General features: G+C 40.9%; 1 protein-coding gene and 1 long non-coding RNA gene across 3 annotated transcripts in view; one reads left to right on the forward strand and one right to left on the reverse strand.

Annotated features, from left to right (window-relative positions):
- Nucleotides 1-26725, forward strand: part of PRKG1 (protein kinase cGMP-dependent 1) — a 686067-nt gene that overhangs the window by 129069 nt on the left and 530273 nt on the right. The gene's annotated exons all lie outside the window — the stretch shown is intronic.
- On the reverse strand, nucleotides 5892-15781 carry LOC308476774. Its single transcript, XR_013986082.1, has 4 exons — nucleotides 15642-15781; nucleotides 12701-12866; nucleotides 8142-8188; nucleotides 5892-6235 (listed from the first exon to the last, which is right to left on the reverse strand). It is a non-coding gene; the product is annotated as an uncharacterized lncRNA (long non-coding RNA).

The raw sequence follows: 26725 nt of genomic DNA on the forward strand, positions 1-26725 counted from the left end.
TCATAGGAAAGTACAATTTGCATTTCAGAAAACATCTTTGATTTTACTTGCAAATCTCAAAGGAGGCCAAAAGAGGGTCATTCAGCTCTGGAAAAGACTTGTGTTTTATTTACGATTGAATCAGTTGAGACCTAAACATATTTCATTTTATTAGGGGAGGTAATGTTGGAAGGTTTTTGTGCATATGCAGTGTTACACATACGAGTTTTTTGCTATGACACATAGATCTAGCAAACAGGAATTATTCTCAGGATAACAAGGTCTTACTAGTTTAAATTTAGCCACCAACAAAATCACATTTTGTTAATAAATAAAGGTTAGATTTGGGGGTTTGAAGCTCTGAGTGATTAAACATGAAGAAAATGCAAAACTTTCAACAACAACCACTCTTCCACTCCCATGTAACATAAAAATTAGCCTATGCATGATGGGAAATCCAAGCCAAAGCCTGTCTAAAGTTTAGTTTTCTATTTAATACAAAAAATGAGACTACAATGTGAAAAACCAAAAACTTCTTAAAAAGAGAGCAAACTGGAATGAGTTCTTGGCCATATGGTACTTCAATGTTTCACAAACATGTTCAGCAATGGCATTATTTTACTAGTTTCTTCCCCTGCTTCTGTTAATCCCTGGTTGCTAGGATGGGAATAAATCATCTTCTCATTTTACGTTTGAATGAAGTGGATGGAATGGTTAGTGGATAAAATGGGTAGTGTATGTGAGCCTTTGGACATCTTGATAAAAAGTGTTCTGCAATATGTTACTGTTACAATCAATAAATTATAGTTCCTATGATGTTGTTAAGATCAAGTCTTGGGCTTTGTATCCTTTAGTGCTCTACAAATTTATTTCCCCTTAGAGTACCAGATCTGCTTATAGTCCTAAATAAGCCTGCTGTTTTTATTAGCCTGGGTTACTGTTTCCCACTATTTCAAGTGGAAAACTAATGAACTTTAAACAACCTTCATATAGCTATTTATTTCAGGTATTGTTAGTGCTGTGCTATCATAGTCCTTTGTATTGCAGTAATTGGTTACAATCGGCTGTGTTTATTTCACTGTTCCTTGCACATTATTTATGCACGAACAACCATTTTCTGATCCAATATGTAAGTTCTGTAGAATGACCAGTAGGTTCACAGTAGAACGAACACTTCTCTTTGGTGGGTGGATGGGTGCATTCGTGCATAAGATTTGCTTGTGCTAGTGTGCCTTTGTGAAAAAATGGGGCTTTTTGATCATGATGCTACACTATGCTACTGTGTTGCTAGCTAGCTGTCTAGGAGCCAACACTTCACAGAATCAGCAGATGACGCACAAGAAAGTGCCTTGAATTAAACACTGTATAAAATCGTGGGTGGGGCACATGTCATTCACATTCAAAGTTCCAAGCTACTTTGTGTCTGAATGCAGCTGTCTCTTTATAGTTCAGGAAAAGGCTAATGAATATTTTAACTATGAATATCAGAGTAGCATAAAAGGTTCTCATATTGATTTTTTTTTAATGCTCAGTAAGACAATAAATATGCATCTGTCACAACCTAAAAGATAAGAAATCTGCGTACATTTCCATTTATTGTGAATCCTTTCAAGCAATGCTTTGCTGATACATTATCTCATGCTATTAGGAGCAGAGGTCTGACTAAGATAGCACAAAATGGAGCCATATCTCAATTTATTGGGGCCACAATCGAAATAAAGAGGAGACTTCTCAGGCCAGAAAGACTTAAGAAAAGAGAAAATGTCAATTTCTCCCTCTGTAAATTATTTATGGATTGCATCTCGGAACATATCCATGTGAGGATTATAATGTTTGATCTGGGCTGTAACTAGCTAGTACGAGGGTTTCTGATCCTTGAATGGGAGCCTCAGAGTCTGTGGGTAGGACCCAAGCTAGTGAGTCTTATGTGTTCAGGTCTCACCCACTTCAGGTGTAGAAGACAATACAGATGTCGGTTTCTGTGTTTGGCAGATGGTATAACACCTCTAGATTGGGTGGAACTGATATTGTTGTTTAAATCTGTTTTAAATATTGTGTGTTAATGTTGCAGGCTCCAGTATCCACTGACCTCAGGAGAACACACACACTAAGTCTAGAGATACACATATGGTGGTCCACAGTCATAGTATGGCTCTGAATCCCAGGAACAATTCCTACAACTATTGCAGGAAATGTGTGCTGCCATGGTTGCAGAAATTGCAAATTACAATTCTATGCATGAACTCGCAGGACCACATTGTATTCTTAATGTGAATGTGTCTTTGGAAATAGTCAGCGTTCCCTTTTTTTTAATTAAAAAAATACCGGTAAGTTTCAAGTGTCTAAACTACAGAACAATGCATGTGTAACGTAGAAAAGAAATGATTAGCTGATATTTCATACAGAGAAGTAACATTTTGGAGATGTAATGGATCAGTTAAAAGTGAAATCATGGGCATCTGTCAAAGAAATGTGAGTATATTTGGATTAGGATCGTGACACTAAATTATTATTAAGGCCATGTACTTGGATTCTGCTCAGACCAAAATTATGTGGTTGGGGCTGAAGGAGGCAAGCCGCTCTATAGAGGGGGAAATAAAGCATGTCAAAGATCTATTGAGGAGTATTTCACAGTAGTTTTGCAAAAATCAGTAATTGAAATAGTGTAACAAATAGCTCATTGCTAGTTGCGAGAACTGAGTATGTGGTGTTTTCAGTTCAGAAGTTATAATTATGGGGGGGAATGGAATCAAAACATTTCATGCAACTATCAGCTTCATTTTGTCAGTTCATTGTCTGACTTACATAAGGGTGAATGTTTAAGAACGAGGCTTGATGAGGATTCATATTAAAGCAGTCCATATGCGCAAGTGAGCTGGTTGAAGTCCCTGTCTTACTGTGGAACAGTGGGATGCATTGGGCTCTTGCCTGGAGATAGTTCACACCTTTGTTTCCCCCAGTGTTTGTACTTTATATAATCAAACACCTAACATTTTTCCAGCTGCACATTATAAATCCCTGTTATGCTCCCCAGTGACTTTTTTCCCAGAGGAAACAAAACCTGAGTAAGCACAGCACCCCTGGAATTTCTCAACATTTGGAAATGTTAGGGCAAGCCTAAGAGTATAATAGCTGCAGCCAGATTCATTGTGAGATTAAGTGTTCTTTAACTTAAATAAAAACCCCAGCAACCCAGCAACCTTAAGCTCCAGGGGCCTCAAAAGTAAGTCTAAACAAACAAATAAGGAAACTGTGATGAGGAAGCAAGCCAGTGCAGAACAGTCTGTTGCAGAGTAAATGAACACAGCACAGAAGAACCTTCTACAACGTGTAATAGTGTGCGTGGGAGTTCTCCGGCAGCAATCCATGGTGTTAGAATAGGGCTGTTGCAAGTATGCTGGTGTGCGACTATTTCCATCTGTGAAATGTTAAAGGAGATGCAAATGTATTAGCACTAAACACAATTCACAACACAGGAAAACCTGTTCCAGATTATGTTACTTGTTCAAGAAGTTTCAGAAATTTTCTTTAGCTTATGTATGCACACGAGAGATTTGGATAAAAAGAAACAGTGCAATCTTATTCATATCTACTCAGAAATAAGCTCTATTGAGGTCAATAGAATTTACTTCCAGGTAAGTATATATAAGATTGCAGCCTAAGGCAATTTCAAGACGAAGAGCTAACAGTGAGGCAAGAGTGTCAGAGAGCAAAATCTGTGCCGTGAATGGAAAATGCTTTTAAATTTGGGGCTGCATGTTGTCCTTTCATAGAAAAGAGCCTCAGAGAATCCTGAAAGACCAAATTTTCAAACAGGGTTTAATGTTTTGTCTCTCTGTGTGTGCTTTAAACAAGCTATGGTACATAGACAGAGTGCCACATTCCCAGTGGGGTTGCACAGATATAAACTGAGGCTGGTGTTGGGCCTGGCAAGGCGAGAGGGAATGAAAAGCTCCAGTGTTTAATCACTGGTATTTTTATCAGTTCTAACCCTAGAGAAGAATTTGTGTCAAATCCACCCGACTGGAAAAAAAACAAATGTTAGGTGGGGAGAAGCCTCTGAGGTTGGATTCCAAACGGAATTGGAATGCAGCAAATACTTTTACTGCTGTCAGAAAACTATATATGGAATATCCATTTTAGATGGCTGGAAAATGCCCAGACAGAAAAGTTCACTAACCTAATGTTTTTAAAATGGGAGGTGGGCACCCTTATAGAGATTAAAACCATGGCTGGGGGAGATGGATGCACCCCCCTTTTCCTGAATTGTTTTCTGCAGAAACATGCTGGGGTGACTTTCCCTCAGTTGTAGATTACATCATGCTTTGCATGCAAAAGGCCCCATGTTTAGTTCCTACCATCTCTAGCTAAAAGTATCAAGTAGCAGATGATGTGATAATCATATGCCTGAACATCTGGAGAGTCACTGTCAGTCACCCCTCACAAACCTTCAGAAGTTTTGGGCTTCAACTCCCATCAGCCCCAACCAGCATGACCAAGAAAGATGGGAGTTGTAGTCCAACAATCTCTAGAGGCCACCAGTCTGTGGGCTGGAAGAATAAATTTTCTAACTGAGCATAAGGCAGCTTTTTATGTTTTTGCTTCGGTGAGATTGTTTTTCTTTTTGCCTTACCCCTTTTTACACAACCGTTTTCCAGCAGCTGCAGCTGCTGTGGGCTCCTCTTGGCTTTTTTGTGGCATGGAAGCCACTGCAGTGTCACCCTTCCCAAAGCTCAAGAAGATAGTGTCAAAAGTAAGAGTTCTTTTGGGAGTAGTCTGCACTATGCCTTCTTCCCATGCCGGTGCTGTTTTAGTTCCTTGCAAGGGTGATGCTGACATGGGAAAGAGAAGTGACATGGTCTTCTCCATAGCAGGCTCTCACACCACTAATGATATTTTCAGAAAGGGCAGAGAAGTAGGATTTTCATTTATGGCTGTTTTCACATTGCTTTCATCAGGACAGCAGCAGGTGAGGAAAGAATGGCCCTAGTGAAAATCAACCCCCTCCTTATGCCTGCTATTAATGTGGGGGGGGGGGGGAGAGACCTGATTTGGTCCCCAGTGAAATTTAGTGTCATGTGTAATGGGGCCTTAGTTACACTTGGGAAGGCTCAACTATTTGTTATTTTGATTTGAGGAGGATTGCAAACCTCTGGTATAGAACAGAAGCTTAGTGGGGGTGGAAAGAGATCTGTTTATTTTTTTAAAAGTTGTGCTGTTGCCATATTGTATTTTTGAAGCTGACCATTTATTCAGAAGTGAGAAACAACTAGCAGCCCAGTACGCAGCGTTGCTCTGGAATTTTTAACCTCCCCCCCAAAAACACCACCACCACCACTGCTGTTTTGAAATCAGTGATTAAAATGAGTACAGTTTTGAAAGGATCAGCCCACCATCTTTATTCAAAAGGCTATCCAGTTGTATTGAAACATAGATTGATGATGCAGTGTAAGATGTCTAGTCAGTGTAAGAGGTCTAGTCCTTGCTTAAAGAAGCTAAAATTGGACACTGTGGGATAGGAATGGGAAGAATATGCATGCTGTTCAGTTATAGCTGAATTACAGTCAGAAGTGACCTGCTAGACGGGTGAGAGCCACAACACTAGCTTCCTGCCAGGTAGGTAGCAGCCACTTATCCGGAGCAGGAGGTGGTAGGGATGCCAGTGTGGTGCAAACGAATCAGCAAAAGCACCAGATTAGTTCCGCTGGTACCATTGCACTATGCCAACCTCCCTGCTGCTTCACTTCACCACCCGGTAAGCAACAGCAACCCATCTGCCAGTTAAGTGGCATGGTGGCTCTTGTCTCTCCTAGTGAATTTATGAATGTAAATTTGTGCCAACACCTTCATGGCAAAGTTGGGTTTTGAGGAGTGAAGTAGTATCGTAGAAGTATGCCAGGCACAGGGAACAGTAAGGGACAAAAATGGATTTATTTGAGGAGCAGGAGGTCTTTCCCCCCCCCCCTTTTCTTTTCTTTTCTTTTCTTTTTGGACAGTTTGAAGGTTCTGGAGTTGGAGGAGTGAAGGTCACAGGCAAGGATTTATCGGAATATGCACTAGACAGTAAGCAGAGAGGTAATACAGAGTCTTCATCATTTGATGGAGTTAAAAGCATGTCCTGCACCTCTTCGGTAATCCACAGATGTCATCATGAGTAAGCCAGTCCCTTTCCCTTCCCTGTGTAGTTTACCCTCGTGAGACAGCACTTTGCTTTGTCTGCCAAGCCTAATAACCGCATCTGGCTCCTAATAACTTCCTTGAATGAAATAAAAAGATGTAAATAATTAATATGTCTTAAATAATTCAAGCTGGAAATACAGTACATAAATTTAGCAAACTGACCATGATAATGAGTAATTATCCTTAATTAATCCATAAAGCTCACAGCTAGGAGGAAATTGCATATTAAAGTGATATGGTTCATATAGTTGTGTTAGTGGAAACTGGATTATAAAGTATAGGTCTGACAATATCTACTGTATATTTTGAAAAATGCTTTGTTCTCTCTGTGTTTGGATACCTCTCAGGATATTGTTGCACAACTCATCTCGGGGGTTTCTGAGGTGGGGGTGTTGGCATTGCATTTGAACCCCAGGCGCTATTTGGAATCATTTTCCTCCTTTCCCCCCTCTTTTTTAAAAATAAAATGTTATTAAGATCTTCATAATACATTACAATAAAAAGACTAATCTAAGCAAAACTGGAAACTTAAAGAAGAAGTAGTCCTTTTTCACAGATAAATCTTAACTTGCCCCACATAGAGAAAGGTGAACCCTCCCAGGTTTTCACCTGGGGGCTTCCTTTTCTTCTCCCACCCTTCTACCCTGGGAGATCTTCCCTTCCCTACATCACACTCAGGGATCTTCATCAACTATTCACCTGCATGTTAGCCCCTCTTTAATGCTGAATAGAGGACCACAAAAAATACAAAAGCAAACAAAAACAAAGCAGAAAAGGAAAGGGAACAAAGAGATAATATTATTAAAGGAAATAATATAGGAATAAAGAGGAAAATAAAACATATAAGTAAAAAGGACTTCCAACTATCCATGTCAGTTGTACATACAATAATTCTTCAAAATAATCAAATGTTACTCCTTTGTATTCAAACCTCTGCTAGTGTTTAAAACTGCTATAAAACCTGCCTTCTCTTTTGCTCCCTTCCCCTATTCTGACTTTGTGCAAATCCAGAATTGGGATGAGGCACTACAAATTCTCCAGTGGTGGCTCCATTCTGATTTCATGCAATCCACAATTATGATACCGCACTATAAATCCTTCAGTGGGGACTGCACGATGGCAGCCTTACATTTTTATGTATATAGGAAGATACACCAATAACTATCAAAACTAGCTGAATAAAACCTTAATAGAATTATTGGCCAAAAGCCTGAATGAATAAAATACAGTCTTTACATGTTTCCTGGATGTAGTTAAAGAGGGGGATGGCCTGCTTTCTCTTGGGTGAGATCCATAGCCTAGGGTGCCACTGCCAAGAATGCCCTATTGTAGGTTCCTGTTCTTCATACTATTCCTGCTGGTGGGACCACAATTTGGCCTATGTCCCAGATTACAAATTTTGAGTTGAAAGGTATTGGAGAAGGCACTCTTTCATATATGTACTTGCTCCCTCAGGGGGAATGTTACATAGACTAGAACGGGTCAACATTCCAGTTACTGAACCTGTGTATTGTTGACCCACAGGATATGATACGATACGATATCTTTATTGTCATTGTCCCTTGTGGAACAATGAAATTGAAAACTACATAAAACTACATAAAACTACCACAAAACTACATAAAACTACATAAAAACTACATAAAACTACTACAAAACTACATAAAACATTCAAAACCCCCTAAAAACTCTAAAACCCCATTTGAAAACACACTATACTACAGAAACCCCTTATGCTGAGTTTAGAACCAGAATTGCATTAGCGTAGAAACTGTTTTTCAGGCGGCTAGTCCTGGCCTGAATGACTGTCAGTGTCCAGATACTGATTCACCTGAATACCTTCTCTTGGTTCAGGTAGAACCAAGAGATAGTATTGAGTATCACCTGCATGCTGCATGCATAACAGCTTCCAATAGTTTTATATAGATGTTAAAGAGCAGTGGGGTTAGAATGCATGAGGAATGCATAGTACATATACATACCATGGACCTAAACAGTAGTCATTCAGTAGTGTTCTTTGGTAATGAACCTGTAAGCAGAAGTTCGGAGTGATCCCAGAAGGATATCATAATCAGTGAAAGCAAAAGCTGCAGAGTTATCATGGAGAATCATAAGCGTAGCACTTTCACTATCTCTCTCCCAGTAAAGGTTATCAGTGAGGGGGACTAAGGCTGTTTTGGTACCATAACCAAGCCTGGAGCTTGACTGAAATGTGCCTAGATGAGTAACATGCCTTTAAAATTGCTCAGTATATAAAAGTCAAATTCGGTCATCAGAAATCTGACAAAGTCATTTGACTTACGATCTTCAAATACTTCTCTAAAATATATGCTTATTTCATTCATTTTGAAAAGTTTGGATGAATGATTGAAAGCCTAAAGGCAGGTTTGTCTTGCATTCTGGTGAAGTGATGTGATGACTCAAATATGGTCATGGAACACGAGACACTAGAGGGCACAATTGTACCTTCAGATTTTGTATTTTATCCTTCCCATAAATTAACACAGAAAGAAAATCTGATGAATGTGGTGCATGGTAAACCTACAGCCCATTTAAGGCAACAGATAAAATGCTAAACAAAAAAAGCAACAGAAAAAAGAAAGGAGGGGAATTAACTTTCTGATTGTTTTCGGCTATAATAAGAAGGAAAAAACATGACATCCGCTTACTAGAAGGATAAAAATACAAATTATATTTGAAAAAGAGAAGTCAATGTATTCGCAAAAGAACAGTGACATTTAAGAAAAATGGCACAGAAGTTACACTATTGTATTTGAATGGCAGAAATGCATTATAAATCTATTTGCTGTTAGCTAGCCTATCATTATGAAAAAAGGCAAGATGTTGCAAGCATTATCTCTTTCATGATGTTATATCGGCAATGCAACCACTAATAGAATGTTTAGTAACAAAAGTGAGAAAGCTTTTTGGCCTTGCAGATCTGCAGCTTTCATGAAATGTCACCAAAGCTATTTGATGCAGAATTGAAATAGTATGTTAGCTTTATAGCCTTAACAGAAGGGATAATTATCAGGACCCCAAAACATGTATTTAGAAAGCATGTAAAGACTTTTAGGAAGGTCGTAGACTAAAAAGGTCACTTTGTATTCCTTAAAACTCTTTAAGAATGTCATTCATGCCAAGTCACATAATAATAAAGGAATTTGTAGGTTTAAAAACTGAGTTTCACTTGGACACATGCCACTGTTCTGGGGTACTGTCTGAAGGCGCATGGAGCAGCACCCTTGTTGGAACTAAGTGGACCAGGCCTAGCCAATGTTTGAATGAAAGATTGCCTGGGAGTCCAAGGTATGTTGCTTTCAGTTCCATTAAAGAAAGGTATGAAACGAATGATGTGGTGACACTGTGCAGGACATAAACAAGAATACCATTGGGGGGTGCGTGCGGCGGAATACGTCAAGGTGTGGCAAGCAGATAGATTGTGAGCAAGGTTTCTACAGGGGTAGCTTGCGGTGCCCTCCAGAGGTTGAACTACAAATCCCATCATTCCTGATCATTTACTATACTGGCAGGGACTGGGAGAAATGTAAAAAATTCTTTCCTGTAGCACCTTAAAGACCAACTAAGTTAGTTCTTGGTATAAGCTTTCGTGTGCATGCACACTTCTTCAGATACACTGAAACAGAAGTTACCAGATCCTTCTATATATTGAGAAGGTGGGGAGGGGTATTACTTAGAAGGGTGGTGGGAATCGGAGATTGGCAGATAGCTGAGATGAGCCTGTTGACGACTCTTAACGACTGTAATAGGTCTTACAGGAAAAGGCAAGGGGTGAGAAGGTGAGAAATGGCTTAGTCATGTATAATGAGATAAGAATCCGATGTCTCTGTTCAGACCAGGTTTCTCTATTGTTTTAAGTTTGGTAATGAGTTGTAATTCAGCAGCTTCTCTTTCCAGTCTATTTCTGAAATTCCTTTGTAGTAAAACAGCTACTTTGAGATCTTGTATAGAATGTCCTGGGAGATTGAAGTGTTCTCCTACTGGTTTCTCTGTTTTGTGATTCTTGATGTCAGATTTATGTCCGTTTATTCTTTGGCGTAAGGTTTGGCCTGTTTGTCCAATATAGAGAGCTGAAGGACACTGTTGGCATTTGATGGCATACACAATGTTAGACGATGAGCAATTAAATAGTCCCGAGATGGTATGTGTGATGTTGTTGGGGCCAGTAATGGTGTTGTCCGGGTGTATGTGGCAGCAAAGTTGGCATCTGGGTTTATTGCAGGCTCTGGTGCCAGTGTCCGTGTTAAGTCTGGTTGTAGTATTATTGTGGGTTAGGAGTTGTTTAAGATTGGGTGGCTGTCTGTAGGCAATGAAAGGTCTTCCTCCCAGAGCTTGAGAAAGAGAACTGTCATTGTCCAGGAGAGGTTGTAGATCTCTGATGATGCGTTGAACTGTTTTAACTTGGGAGCTGTATGTGATGACTAGTGGAGTTCTGTTATTTTCTTTTTTGGGTCTGTCTTGCAGCAAGTTCTCTCTGGGTATCAGTCTGGCTCTGTTGATCTGTTGTCTAACTTCATCTGCTGGGTATTTTAGTTCTGAGAAGGTTTGCTGTAGATCTCTTAGGTGAGAGTCTCTGTCTGTAGAATTGTGACACCACAGATTTTCTGAGGAAAATACAATCTTTAAATAATCTTCCCAACAATACTATACTAGCTACTATGGACGTGGAATCTCTGTATACCAACATCCCACACAACGATGGTTTACAAGCTATAAGGAACACCATTTCAGATAAAACCACAGCGGACCTTGCCACCAAACTCTGCCAATTTGTCCTTACCCACAACAACTTCAAATTCGGTGATGACCTGTTCCTTCAGATCAGCGGCACAGCAATGGGCACCCGCATGGCCCCACAGTATGCCAACATCTTCATGGCAGATTTAGAACAACGTTTCCTAAACTCCTACCCACTCAAACCTCTCTTGTACCTACGATACATTGACGATATTTTTATCATCTGGACACATGGTCAACAGACCCTGGACACCTTTCACCAGAAATTCAATGATTTTCACCCCACAATCAACCTTACAATGAATCAATCTATGCAAGAAATACATTTTTTGGACACTACTATAAAAATACAGGATGGACGCATAGACACCACCTTATACCGTAAACCAACTGACCGACAAACATATCTACATGCCTCTAGCTACCATCCCAAACATACCAAACAGTCCATTGTATATAGCCAGGCACTACGTTACAGCCGCATCTGTTCCAATTCTACAGACAGAGACTCTCACCTAAGAGATCTACAGCAAACCTTCTCAGAACTAAAATACCCAGCAGATGAAGTTAGACAACAGATCAACAGAGCCAGACTGATACCCAGAGAGAACTTGCTGCAAGACAGACCCAAAAAAGAAAATAACAGAACTCCACTAGTCATCACATACAGCTCCCAAGTTAAAACAGTTCAACGCATCATCAGAGATCTACAACCTCTCCTGGACAATGACAGTTCTCTTTCTCAAGCTCTGGGAGGAAGACCTTTCATTGCCTACAGACAGCCACCCAATCTTAAACAACTCCTAACCCACAATAATACTACAACCAGACTTAACACGGACACTGGCACCAGAGCCTGCAATAAACCCAGATGCCAACTTTGCTGCCACATACACCCGGACAACACCATTACTGGCCCCAACAACATCACACATACCATCTCGGGACTATTTAATTGCTCATCGTCTAACATTGTGTATGCCATCAAATGCCAACAGTGTCCTTCAGCTCTCTATATTGGACAAACAGGCCAAACCTTACGCCAAAGAATAAACGGACATAAATCTGACATCAAGAATCACAAAACAGAGAAACCAGTAGGAGAACACTTCAATCTCCCAGGACATTCTATACAAGATCTCAAAGTAGCTGTTTTACTACAAAGGAATTTCAGAAATAGACTGGAAAGAGAAGCTGCTGAATTACAACTCATTACCAAACTTAAAACAATAGAGAAACCTGGTCTGAACAGAGACATCGGATTCTTATCTCATTATACATGACTAAGCCATTTCTCACCTTCTCACCCCTTGCCTTTTCCTGTAAGACCTATTACAGTCGTTAAGAGTCGTCAACAGGCTCATCTCAGCTATCTGCCAATCTCCGATTCCCACCACCCTTCTAAGTAATACCCCTCCCCACCTTCTCAATATATAGAAGGATCTGGTAACTTCTGTTTCAGTGTATCTGAAGAAGTGTGCATGCACACGAAAGCTTATACCAAGAACTAACTTAGTTGGTCTTTAAGGTGCTACAGGAAAGAATTTTTTTACTTCGACTATGGCAGACCAACACGGCTACCCATCTGTAACTGGGAGAAATGTAGTTCAACAACAGCTAGAGGATACCACATTTGCTACCCAGCTTTACAGCATATCTTTGATACCGTAATGGTTAGAAAGATGCTACTTTTTAAATTCACATTCTTTGTCCCCCCCCCCCCCATGCTCCTGTGGAATCCCAGACTTCATGCAGATTGTAGTAGCACCCTTTTATTACTTACGGTTAGTACACACTCCCTGTAGTCCCCTACATTATATATTATTTGAGAAAGACACAGTTGGGTAACTATGATCCTGTTCCCTCTTCTTCTTGATACTGTCAGGCAGTGTGGATTGCGTCATTTTGTAGTTTACTGGAAACCTTGTACCTGGTGTTGCTTGGGAATTCTGAGAAACCACAACACAAAAATCGGGGCAGTTTTAAAAGCTTAACTTCACTATCTTGATCCAAAATGACATCTAATTATATCCAAACATAGACAAATATTTATTTATTACATTTATATACTGCCTTTCAACCGGATATCACTGTGCAATAATATTGCAGCCATATTACAGATGAGTTGGAATGAGGCTGAAATATATCATGCCCATATTGTGGGGGTGGGGCTGAGACAGAGGCCCTAAATTGTAGTTTGTTCTTCAGAGTCTTGTTGTGTTGGGTATTTGAGCTCTATATGCTGAGAGAAACTAGCTTGTAACTTAGATGAAAGTACAAGTCTTTTTGCATTGCCACCTCTATTTTCCTCTCCCCACTCACTTAAATGCAGGTTCCTGGGGTTTGGTTTATACGCCTCTCTCAGGATCAAAAAGTACAGTAGAGTGGTATCTCGGGTTAAGAACTTAGTTCATTCCGGAGGTCCATTCTTAACCTGAAACTGTTCTTAACCTGAAGCACCACTTTAGCTAATGGGGCCTCCCACTGCTGCCGCACGATTTCTGTTCTCATCCTGAAGCAAAGTTCTTAACCCGGGGTACTATTTGTGGGTTAGTGGAGTCTGTAACCTGAAGCATCTGTAACCTGAGGTACCACTGTATCTGAAATATTTTGGCTGTGAATCCTGGAGGACCTGCTTCCTGCCTTGCAGGCCTTGACTGACTCCAGCCACAAAAGCTGAACAGACTCTTGGGTTGGGGTATTGTTTAGGGCATTTTGTTTCAAGGTTCTAATGCTGTTATTATTGTTCTAATTGTTTAAAATGGTTTTTAACTTGTGTGTTTTTAAATTTGAATTTGTTATAATTGACTTCCGGGTTGGCGCCATCGCCGAATGGCGGACTCCCTCCGAGCTCCGGAGGGAGCCGGCTCGGCAGGGGCTGGGTCCTACCGCGCCGGCGACGCGGGGACCCTTAAAAACCACGGGCACGGGGCCCGTGGACATGGGGACTCGGCTGGTACCGTCAGCGCCCTCCCGACTCGTGAAGGAGCCTTTTTAAAGGCTACGGATCGGGTGCCTGGGAGTGGCGTGGTACTTTGAGTCTATCGCTTCCCCTGCCGAGTGCAGCCGCATGCCATTCGTCGGAGAGCGCTGGCTTCTTCCATTTGAAATTCGGACATTTAACAAAAACCCGTGAGTAATTGGGTAACCGGGTACAAAAGGAGGGAAAAAAAAAGGAATTTTTTTTTTCGGATTCGGCACGAGCGGGGGGGATCTAAAAAGGAAGTCAGTCCCCTCCCTGATTGTAAACATGCTAAAACAAGGACTGAGAAACCAAGATCAATTCTGAAGTTTATTGCTGACTAAAAATACCAAATTCCACGATGGAATCATTACAAGAATTGTGCTGGAGGAGAGTCGAGGGTGAGAGGGAAAAGGCAACCCCCCCCCGGGAACCGGGGTGATTCAGAGAACCTGGCGGAGAGAGATGGAGAGTTTGACAGCTGTCAAAGTAGCTGTCAAATCTTGAGAATATAAAGAGGACTTTGCTACAAGTATTTTGCTGGTTGATTTTGATACAACTGGATATAAATATGGATACAAAATGTCGGATGGAAAAAGAAACAACAATTTGACTTTTGGATGAGAGGACACAAAGTTATTGCAATCCCTCTAGAGGGGCTTTGGGACATTACAAGCGGCGTATATGGAAAACTACTCTGGGATGTGTATTACTGGTCTTAGCTCTTGGGAAAGTAGCAAAACTGAAATATTTGTTTTGTCTACAGAGGTGACAACACAATAGAATCTTTCTATTTAAGTAAGCTCCTGAATAACAAACCTCTGTAGAGATACTAGATTTCAGAATAAGAATGGTTTTGCAGCTGAACAAGACAGAAACCTGAGAAAGTAAGAAACAAAAGAGTAAAGGACCAACTACGCCACGGCAAGAACAATGGGAGGAGTAACAATGATCAAGGGAAATTAAAGGCCTCGATTAGACTGGACTTTTGAAATTAAATATTATCAAAATAAGTAAATTTAAAGAAAACCGGCAAGATGAATTGAGAAAGTTTGGCTGTGGACTTGAGACCTCCAGGCCGACAACATACAGACTGATGGACATAGGGAATCTAAACCGGGGAAGGGAGGGGGAATTCTAGAATCCAAAGGCTATGTAATCAACTTTTGGAATCTTCTTCTATTTTCTATCTTTTAAATTTTATTTTTTTTTATATATAACTTTGGTATTTTGATTTAACAAGTTTTGGAAAAGAAAAGAAAAGGGGGAATTCGTGGAAGGAAACGGGGTAGATTTTGGGGGAAAAAAATCTTTGTTTTACTTTGTTAAAGGTGAGGAGTGATGTTAAGATTGTAATTTAAATTGGCTATTAGGCATAACATATTAGGTTAAATTGGGAATGAGAACTTGTGGAACCAACGTAGGGAAAGGGGAATACAGTCGGGAGGGGAAGGAGGGAGTCCCAGAAAGAAGGTTATGAACATAAGGGTTTAAAATTGGTCTCTTTTCTTTCTTTTCTTTTTCTTTATCTTTTCTATCTTCTTTATTCTGTTATTATTGGAAATTTTAATAAATATGATTAAAAAAAATAAAAAAATGAATTTGTTATAATTAAGGAACGTAATATGTTCCTGGGAAGAGAGGAGCAGGGGTGCCCCCAATCATAGTGGTTCTGGGCAAGGGGTGGGGCGGGGCACACTAGATAAGGGGCACACGACACAGGCAGTTGGTGACTATGTCATGCGCCAGCCCCTCCTCCAACCTGGGGAATTGCAGTTGTCTGCAGCTGCTGTTGTTGAATTCCAGGTCAGCTCTGAATAAGTCACCCCTTGCCCATGGTGTGATTATGGATGAGGAGGCTGATCTGCTCTGTATCACTGAGGCCTGGCGACTGGCTCAGAACTCCATAGCTGCCATGACAACAATGGGGCTGTCCCAACATGTCACTGGCCCAACATATGTGGCAGGCCGCACTGGACCTTGTTTTCTCAAAGGGGTAGGGAGAGGATGATCTGAAAGTGGTGGATATTGCATCAGTCCCTTGTTATGGTCAGATGCTTCTTTCAGCATCTTTTCCCTTCTGCAGGAGCAGCGAACTGATTAGGATGGTCCACTCTCAGAAGCTGATGAATTCAATGGGTTTCCAGATGGCTCTGGGCGATTTTCTGACTGGTATGACTGGCACTCCTCTGGGACATCTGAATGGTTTGGGCTGATGATACAATTGTCCCTGAGTGTCCCCTCCCGCTTCATGGAGACTGCTTGGCTCCCTGGTATACTCCAGAGTTTAGGACAAGGAAACAAGCTGGGAGGCAGCTCAACCGTGAGTGGAGGAAAACTCTGGCTGAACCCACAACCCTTAGATTTAAAGACTCATGCTCCACTGACTGAGCTATCCTTGCTCTTGCTAATGGTCCAGGGTGGCTGATAGTTTCTCAGTGGACTCTCATAGTTGGATAGTACCTGCATATCACTCTTCAGCTTTTAACAAGTTTATTTTTCTCACTTCCACGCCAACTGGGGAGTGTGTGATGATATAAAATATATTCATGAAGGGACGAAAGAAGCAGGGTGAGCAAGAAAGAGCTAAGAGTTAGGGTGTGTGCTCATCAGTGTCTTAGAGTGCAGTGAAGTTGTGATCTCTTGCCCCATGTGTTTCACAGCTCTTTATCCCCAAGCTGTTCACATCAGCATGATTTCATTAGTGTCAATTTCATTTCTATTTGTGTTCGCACCAGGGGACATCGACGGTGGTGGGGATGTCTTTTACCCTATGCAAACGTGTTTATACCTTGACTAGAGATGAAGTAGGAATGACATAAGGACTCCAGTTGGTGTGAAGCTGGTTTGAGAAACAATACACCAAACAGTAGGATTTTATAACAAAGTAGAGGATACATATGCATTTTGGATAACATCATGTTAATGTGGGTTAAAACAAAAACGGCACTGGAAATGCAGTGAAGGTACAGTAAACAGGAGTGTGAACACGGTTTTAGTTGAAGGCCAGAAGCATCCTGAAGCACAGGGTATATTTACGGAGAATTGATGTGAGGCACCCAATCTTTTGCCTGGCAGGAGCATGTATTCTGCTTGCTTCCTCTTGTGCTTTGGGTATTGTTGCCCTTGGAACTTCTTGCTGTTTGGGAAAGTCAGGAGCATATAAATCTGCATATGGATCATTTACTTTAAAATTATCTCTCTGAGCCTACTTGGTTACTGTTCCTTTACTTATACTGGTACTATAGGGAAAAAGAAAAGAAAATGCTATACTGGCACATCAACTAACACAGATGCTGTTTCCTGTGTCAGTTTGAGACAGCTTAAAAATGATCTATGAATTATCACTCCTGTTCATGGATGCTTTGAGTCACATGCTGCTTCCTCCATACACTGCAATCATAATGCCACTCCACATAAAGATCCTAATGTCTGAAGCAGTCCTTTTACTTACACTAACACTAAGGATGGGACACTAACATTAAGGATGGGAGGGGGAAAGAATGTAGTGGTTGATTGCAATAGTCCTCTGTGGTGAAACACAATAAAGTCAACTTAAAAATAAAATTAAAAAATCCAACTGTGTTTCCCCCCACATAAAGACTTTAGGGTTATCTGTACATTAAGAATACATTTTCATTAAAAATGAACCTGGTTACTAAACCAACGTCTTGTCAATTTTCAACATATAATCTTATGATTAGAGGAATTAAAAGGAGACATGTTTTTTAGAACTTAAAATCAGTTTTTCCTGCTAGATGTTTTGATGGAAACAGCAGAACTTGGGTTGTTTTTTGTTTTGATTTTAGCATTGTCTTCTGTAATGAAAGCAAGTGCCTAGCTCTATGACAAGCACAGAGTCAGCCCTATACATGTTGGTGCTATGGCCCTTCTTCATCTTTACCTACTTTGGTTTTCATACAGCAGAGATAGTTGCCTACTAACCACAATTCTTCTGCTATCCTAAGTCCAACAACATGGCAAAGTCAGGAATAAAAAAATGGCTTAGCTGTTGTGATGTCACAGAGGGATGACATTCTGGGGCCTCATGATTGACTGCTTAGACTTAGATAGAGGCAGCGTACACACCATACATGTAAAGCACCCACCTAGAATCCTGGGAATTTGAGAGTGCTGGGAATTGTAGCTCTGTTAGGGGTAAGCTACAGTTCCCAGGATTCTTGGAGGCAGATGTGCTTTAAATAGATGGTGTGTCCATAGTCTGGAGTAGGCAGCATGTACATTGGGGGCTGCTGGGAGAACTCTGGGTGATTTGCAGCAGATTGGCAGAATTTCTGACTCAAAATTGTTTTAACAATAGCAGCAAAGGTGCCTCCTCCTGCCCTAAATTAAGACAGTGTGGGGAAAGAAGAAACATGGAATACATTTTGGTTTAATGGAATGTAAACTCAGTTCTAGTACTGAGACAGATTTCTGGGCTGCACACCTACTGAGATGCATCCTGTTCCATGTATGTCCATACTCACACACCCCACCAGCTAGGTTTAGGAGTAATATGTATTAGAATTACAGCAAGCAGAGGGCCGTGTGTGTGTCTGTGTGTGTGTGTACACAAACACACACACTTTTTGTAACTGTCATCCTGTACAATATTAAATGCAAAATTGCAACTTTGATCTCACTGACATAATGTTCATTTATAAAGGATCCACTTCCGAGTATAATAAATCAGCTCTTCTGAGGACTTGCTATGTAACACATGGGCCTAGTTGATTATAAATTATAGCAAAGTGGTCTATTACTGGCAGGAGGAGATAAGGTGTGCTGCTGGGCTTAGAAGGCTGTTGGATGAGTAGTCCGGAACTCCAGACATCAGACGTTGATAGTACAGCTAAGACTGTTGGTACTGGAAGCTAGCAAGAGCAGAAGCAATAAAATATAAAATGAGCTATTTATACATACATACATATAATGACTAAAGTATCTATGAATGTCTTTCCATTTCCTGATATGACTTACAGTTGTGGTTTTTCTTAAATTTGTTATTCTAAACTGTTTTATTATTGTCTCAGAGCTACAATGAAAATGTATTCTGCATTTTGTAAGAATTGCTGTAGGCTTCTGGAAATGGGAGATGACATTTCTGGTGTTGTGAGATGAGTTACGTTGAGTGCAGATGCTTGATCTTAGCTGCCACAGCAAATAATGCTTTGAAAGTAAACAATGCCAAAGTGGTAACACGAAAGCTAGTGTACAAATAAATTTGATATATTTTACTCAGCTGTGTTATAACCCATATTTATGCATGAGATCGGCTAACATGATATTGAAGGGTGATGCTACAAAGATGCTGTTGAAAGCTTCAGGAGCAAAATGTTGAGGAGGGAGGTTGCCATGTATATTCTACATTCATTTAGGAAATTCTGACTTTGTTTCATACAACCAGTTTTAAAAATATATCAGAAATAGGTCAAGAACCAAAGGCCAGGTGAAATATTAAGCTAGGAGCTGTTTTTCTGATACCCTGCTCCTGCAGGGGTGTGAGACCGAACTTCTACAGTGAGGTTACAATGTGTAGGAGGGAGGGAGGTTGCAATGAAGTCGAGCCAACCAACACTAAGGAAAAAGTTGGGTCTACAGTAAGCTCTCAAAGCAGTGGCAGAATAATCTTTGCTGCTCACACCAGAGAATTTAGATATAGGGATCAGCTGCCTTACTAAATCACCTGTTCTGGCCAACTACTGCCCAATAACCTTTTTACATCTAGTTTGTGGTTTCACAGACCCAACCCACAGCTTGGGTTGCTTGGATATAGGAATTGTGAATGGCAAACAGCATGAATTCCTGCCTAACAGGTTTGAAGTTCCAGATCCATTGGAGGGTGAGTGGTATTAATGACACTTACAGATAGGGTGAAGTACAAAATAGGCAACTCAGGTGTCTACCTAAGCAGCTGAATTAGGTAGTAGAAGACTGAGGTAGAGAACTGAGGCAGTAACGTGGGGGAACTGAGGCAGCTGGGGCGAAATGTGCTGGCCTTGTTCTCTCCTTGCTGTACTAATATTCTACTTACTTTTTTTGTTTTTGTGTGTGAGTGTGTGTGTCGTATTTTTTTAAAATGTTATGAAGCACTGAAAGGTGTGGTTGCTGAGGCCAGCTCTGTATACACAGCAGATTGAAAAGTCAGAATCCTGACATGATAGAGTAGAGCAGGGGTAGTAGTCAACCTTTTTATACCTACTGCCCACTAATGCACCTTTCTTGATGGTAAAATTTCCTTACCACCCACCAGTGCTTGGTGGAAGGAGGATTCAGTTTGTGCCATAGAATCCCCTACCACCCACTTAGAATCCTAAAATGCCCACTAGTGGGCGGTAGGGACCAGGTTGATAACCCCTGGAGTAGAGTATTCCCAACTAAGGCATGTAAAGGCCCTGCAAGCTAAAGTTACACATCAGAGAGAGATGCTTTAGCTCTGCTCATTCCCTGTTGTGCTAGTGTTCTATCTGCAGGGACTTCTTCAGGTAGGAGAGCAGCCTAAAGTGGTATGGTCCATTCTCCAACTCATTCCCAATTAGTTCAGTTGCATGTGCAAACAAAGCCTCAAGAGTCTGGACCTTTAAGAAATTACAAGAGCACAGAAGTGGTAGAGTTAGGAGTAGTCTGTAAATGATCAACTGCTGGTGCAAAAGTTTCCATTGCCCGCTAGTTACAAACCCTCCAACATTTTTCCAGTGCAAATAGGGAAATTGTATTTAACAATAACAACAACACTCTGAGCAGTGTCCAACATACGTAAAAACATAACAAAACATCAAACATTAAAAATAACTTCCCTGTGTCTTCTAAAGGTTGTATAGCAGGCATGGCCAAACTTGGCCCTCCAGATGTTTTGGGACTACAATCCCCATCATCCCTGACCACTGGTCTTGTTAGCTAGGGATGATGGGAGTTGTAGTCCCAAAACATCTGGAGAGCCTAGTCTGGTCATGTCTGTTGTATAGTTACTTATCTCCTTGGCTCAGGAACCAGATAACTGCCACACCCACCAACATTTCTCCACTGAAAATAGGGACATCCTAAGGAATAGCTGCATATTCCAGGATCAAATCAGAAACCAGGACAGCTTCTGTAAATCTGGGACTGTTCCTGGAAAATAGGGACACTTGGAGGGTCTGTAGTTATCAGTTCTTCCTTTTGTTGCTGAATTAACCTATTTCCACCTATGCCTAGTTCTAATGCCAGCTAAAGTTTTTTGTGAGTCTGAATGAGACGAATACTATTCTAATTTGGAACCAGATTTGGCTATATGAAAGTATCTAAAGCTGATTTTATTTATTTTATTTTTTATAGAATAACCTAATAAAAACATTTCAAAACATGCCATGCTTGGCGCATGCAAGGTTTCTGACTGAATAAACAGCATTGTTTGGCTTAATTATCTCCTGCACGAAAGTGATTACCTGTCTCTGAGATTTGTTTCATCTCAGCTAAAGAAACCCTGCATGAGGCTTTCAGTTATGCTCATGGCTCATTGCTGTATATTAACTTTTATCTCTTTACAGTCTTATAGAAAATAGCACTTCAAATTGGGCCCTCTGGATTTGTCTTTTGGAGACTGATTTGAACATGTATGTATGTACATAATTCAAATGCTCAATCATGGAATGATTTGCACACACATGTGATGTTTCAGTCCTTGTGTGTGGATCAGTGTGTTGTTGCAAATATGTCTCTCTCTCTCTGTGTGTGTGTGTGTGTGTGTGTGTGTGTTTAAAAGGAGGGCAATTAGATATGAACTACAGTAGTACCTCAGGTTAAGAACTTAATTCATTCTGGAGGTCCGTTCTAAACCTGAAACTGTTCTTAACCTGAGGTACCACTTTAGCTAATGGGGCCTCCCGCTGCTACCGCGCCACTGCCGCACGATTTCTGTTCTTACCCTGTAGCAAAGTTCTTAACCCGAGGTACTATTTCTGGGTTAGCGGAGTCTGTAACCTGAAGCGTCTGTAACCTGAGGTACCACTGTATATAGAATAGTTTTGCAGCATGAAAATGTACACAGGACAGAAATAATATTTAATATGCAGGACTGGTAACTGCTCGGATTTGGCTGGATCTTGATTCATGTTCTTACTGTTTCCCCACTAAAAGTGTTATTTTTGTCCTGCAGCATGTCTCTTTGCTACATTCCCTGTGCCTCCCTTTCCTGTGTGCGTCCTTTTCTTGGTGCCCAGGGTGCGCATGCCAGGTGGGGCTGGGGCATGGAGGGTCAACAGAACCCACTGCGCCAGCCCAGGCCTCACCGTCAACACTACCAGGCATGCACACTACCCCATGCACGGGGTGCGGAGGATTCACAGAGCCCATGTGCCACTTCAGCCCTAGCCACTGGAGCCAAGCAGGGCTGCATTGTGCCCCAGCCCACCCATGCAGGAAGGAGGCAGGCCCTTGGTGGGCAAATCCCCCCGACACTGGCCAGACGGCTATTCAGCAAGGCAGCTGGGGATGCGGTGGCGAGGCCAGGCTCCAAGGTCTAGACCCCCAGTGGCAGGCAGGGCAGGATGGGGATCCTTGCATGGGGTCATCTGGCTCATGCCTCCTAAAAATTGTGTGCTCAGGGCTATGACCCCCTGGGTCCCCCCGCACACTATGTCCCTGGTGCATACCCATCTGCACATACATTTGCATTACAGAGCTGCTTAAGGATGGGTATAGCAAGCTATCCGGAAGGACATTTTACTGAACCAGTTTAACTACGCTGCTGTTTTTCTTCTACCCCACAAATTCATCAAGGATGAAGGGATCTACCATATTCAACAACAATAATAAACAGGGAGAAGTTGGTCTTTGTGAACATATTTTCCCTTTTATGTTATTTATTATTTCAGGAGGTGCAAGGAAATACAAAAATAACATTATCTGTTTATTTTACAGAGCATGGGATGATAGAACAGAGGCAGAACTGACTAATTTTATGTGCAAGTGCAGTAATGCTTCAGTTTTAAATTGCGTGACTGCCATTCATTTTTGCTGTTCTTGTATTATGGCTCTAATGAGATATAAAAAGCTAAAGTATATTACCAGTTATAGCTCAGTGCATCATTTATTTTTAGTCACTGCAGCAGGTGTCTTCTTTTCTTTCTATTGTAGCATAGATTTGGTCTCTCTGTAACCCCCTCCTCTTTGTGAGCCATCTGCTTTTAGTTATCTAAACTCTTCCTTGGTTTCAGAATACCATTCTTGGCCAGGTAGCCTTGAACAGACATTTGCTCAAACAAATGCTATCTCTAAACATTCTTTCTGGGTTTTTTTTTAAAGCAAGAATCTACATTTTGAGGTGATTTCAACTATTTCACAAAGTCATATAGGTCATAAGATGAGTCATATATGTAACTTTATATGCCTTGTGTTACCTGTGACCTGCAACCAACCCTTCAGATTCTGTCGGTTATTACTCTCTCACACTCTTATAACCTTCCGTAGTAGAGGTGGGAACAAGTAGATCCCCCCCCCCATATTATTGCATTGGATGTTAATTTATAGCAGATGAACAGGTAAAAGGTGAAAATGCAACAGTATCAATATATGGAACATTTCTTTCAGAGATACTGGAAAGGCAAAATTCATTCCATGCATTTGCAAATGCAGCAGTAATCTTGATAATTGAATTATCTTGAATAGAAAAATCTCCATGATGCAATGGTCATAGAAGACCCGTTGTTGACTCCTTGCATTGAGCTCCTTGCATTCCAGTGCTGCAGGAAGATGGTGGCAAACGTTTTACCTGCTTTGCAGTTGGTTCCGGCTACTAGGGCTGGGTGATACCTGGTTTTCAGTATCACAATATATCACTAGCTAACACCATGATACACCCTTATATCATGATGTCTGAAATAAGGTAGAAGCTATGTAGAGGCATTGGATGGCTTCATGGTTCCCCCCACATAGTGATCTTTGCAAAGTGCATGCAGAAACACGCACAGACATCATGATTCATAATATATTGCCAGGTCAAAAATTAGGAAACCAATATCATATCAGACTTCAGACTGGTTTTGGATGATATATCTACCAGTCCTACCGTCTACTGCTTTTCTCCCAAGTATGCAACATAGTAAGATAGATCAGTGGGAGACTGAGAAATGGTGGCTTGCTGAAAGCCATCTGGTAAATTCATGGTTGAGACGAGATTTGAATCAGGCTCACATTCTGATTAGCCCTTCTCGAACATCAACTCAAGTGCCGGCCCCAAACATTTCGCTGCATAAAGCAGAGCCTAAATGGCATCCCCCTTCCCACTATAATATACTTTTAAACTGCCTTGCTGCACAGTTTAGATGCCAATTCCTGCCTTTATCCAATCCCCTGTCTGAAGCAATGCTGTCTGAAGCAAGTTGTTCCAGGCTGCTACATGGCAAGACTAGCTCTGTAGCAGTTCTAGGGCCACTGAATCCTAGGAAGGCCTATATCATTTGCCGTTTGTGACTTGCATCCTAAGACAAAATAATGTGTGTGTGACTGGAAGGGGGCGGGGCTTGCTTGGAAAGGAGGGAGTTGCACAAAATTATTCAATCTACACAATTTTCCTTTTCTGTCTCCTAGCCCCCATGACCCATCCTGCATTGTTTAGGAGGGGCCCCTGATCTTCTGGGGAGACATTTCAGGGTACTGTAAATGGAGGGGGGGGGGAACAGGAAGCCTTATTCAAATGAACTTGTTGAGTTGGCTTATCTTAAAATCCAGGCCAATGTACTTCATTATATTTTTGTTTTCATAATCTTTCAAAACCAAAGAACAAGCATCCTTATGGATCATTATCTGTGTGAGAATTATAGATTGGGTGAGCTGTATGTGCACAGGTTTCTATGCCCAGAGCTGTCAATTAGTTGTTACAGAATACCATTGGGTATGTGCTGCTTCATAAATCATATCATTCCTGACCTTCTATGCTTGTTATGGGATTATCGATTGTATATAATGGTTTGGGCTCCCCCCCCCTTGATTAATATTCAAGAAGCCCACTCTATAAAGTGCTTTTTCTATGACGTATCAATATATGATTATTCTTAAAAAGTTATGGTATTGGGATGTATGTGCTTTGCAGCAATAGTCTTAGTTTTGCTGGTTCTGCCTGATAAATATTATGACAGTAATCACTTTTCATTGTGGGAGAGAGAAAGAGAAGGATGATGTGTTCTGAGATGAGCTGAAAGAAGGAATGGCTACTTTCATAATATCTAGCTATTTAACTTCTTTTCTTCTTGCATGTAGCTGACTGTACTCACACCACAGTTATGTAGTTCAGTAATGTTATGTTGCGCTGCACAGACCTTTGTGTAGGATTCCAGCCCCACAAGTATTTTGTGTCTTGTACTTTGGCAGACTGAGCTGGTTTTATTTCATGGTGGTTAGGTTTTTTCCTTTCATACAGAAAGAAATCTAACCACCATGTTAAGCATTTCTTTATAGCATTAATTGCAAACCCTTTGATCTTAGCAAGGCATTAAAGAATGTGGCTGTGCAGATTGTCTTTAGAAGGACATCCACAAACCACTAAGATTCAAATGTACAGACCTTTAGTAACCTAAATTTTTGGAAATTCCAGTTTTATCAAGGCTGTAGCACATACTACTGTGAAACTTGTAATGGGGATGGAAGGGGCTGGGAGGAACTAAAATATGTCTCTTGAGAAATGTATGTCAGAAAATGAAACCTGCCTTGTAAACTATAAAAACAGAATGACTATCTGTCCTTCTGAAGTTTCATTAATCAAATCATCTTGAAATATTTTGAATGAAGTGCTTGACCTCCTTTTGGTGTCTCTGCCACACTTATTCTGCTTTAAAGGAGATAAATTCAATGGCGACTAGTCAGTTAGGGCAAGAGGAGCACTGCTCCACCACCCCCAGGCTGCCCTCTGCCAGACCCCATCTGCCTGCCTTCTTACTTACAACCAGGCTAGTGGGTGGCACTTGCTGGCTGGCAGTCTCTTCTGCCATAGTCTCTGTGTTACCTCTGTAGAACTCAACAGAGGGGAGGATGGAGATAAAAGCAGAATTAGGTGGTGCCAGCTCTAGCTCTGACCGTGATTTGCTTTGGCTCCTTATTCTGTGATTGCAAAGTTTTCTCAGGACTGTTCAGTGAAGAACTTGGTCAAAGGCTTTGTGGAAGTCTGAACATACAATGTTTACCAGATTCCCCTCCCCATCTACATGCTCATTGATACTATTAAAAGAATCCTGAGAGATGTGACTCAAGATTGTTACAAGTTGTTTCAAACACTTACAGCTGATTTTGATAAAATGTTTTTCTCACATGAATACGCATGAAATTATGCATTTGCTTGTGAAACTGTACAAGATGAGCACTTGGAGTACTTCCAGAGGTTGAAAGCAAGTTATTCATCTGTAATATGAAGATTGAAACAAACATCACATTACAGATGTTTACACAAAATAGTCTTGCCCTTCTATGGACCCCAGCACCACGCACAAATACTCCCCCAAACCTGCATTTGATAGCATTAAGACCATTAACTACTAGGAAGCTGTACTGTGATTTCAAACATGACTTCATAATATACCCGTCATTCCACACACCATTCAACCATAGTTCAGTCCACAAACTTTCCTGCCAAGAGACTCATGGGAACTGATTGCTTGATTTAAAACATTTGTGCCCTTTATTTCTGCTATAGTATTCAAGGCAGCTAAAAATGATCAAAACAAACAGTATTCTATAAATAATTATAAAGATTTTAAAATAATCCAAAACAAATATTTAAGAAGGGGAAATGCAATTCCCATTGCATCACTTGGATTCAAAGCAAAGATGAACTATAGCTGAGTAGAATCAGTATACTAATTAATGTCCCAGCGCTAC

This window comes from Podarcis pityusensis (assembly GCF_964106645.2).
Source record: "Podarcis pityusensis genome assembly, chromosome: 5".
Classification (NCBI taxonomy): domain Eukaryota; kingdom Metazoa; phylum Chordata; class Lepidosauria; order Squamata; family Lacertidae; genus Podarcis; species Podarcis pityusensis.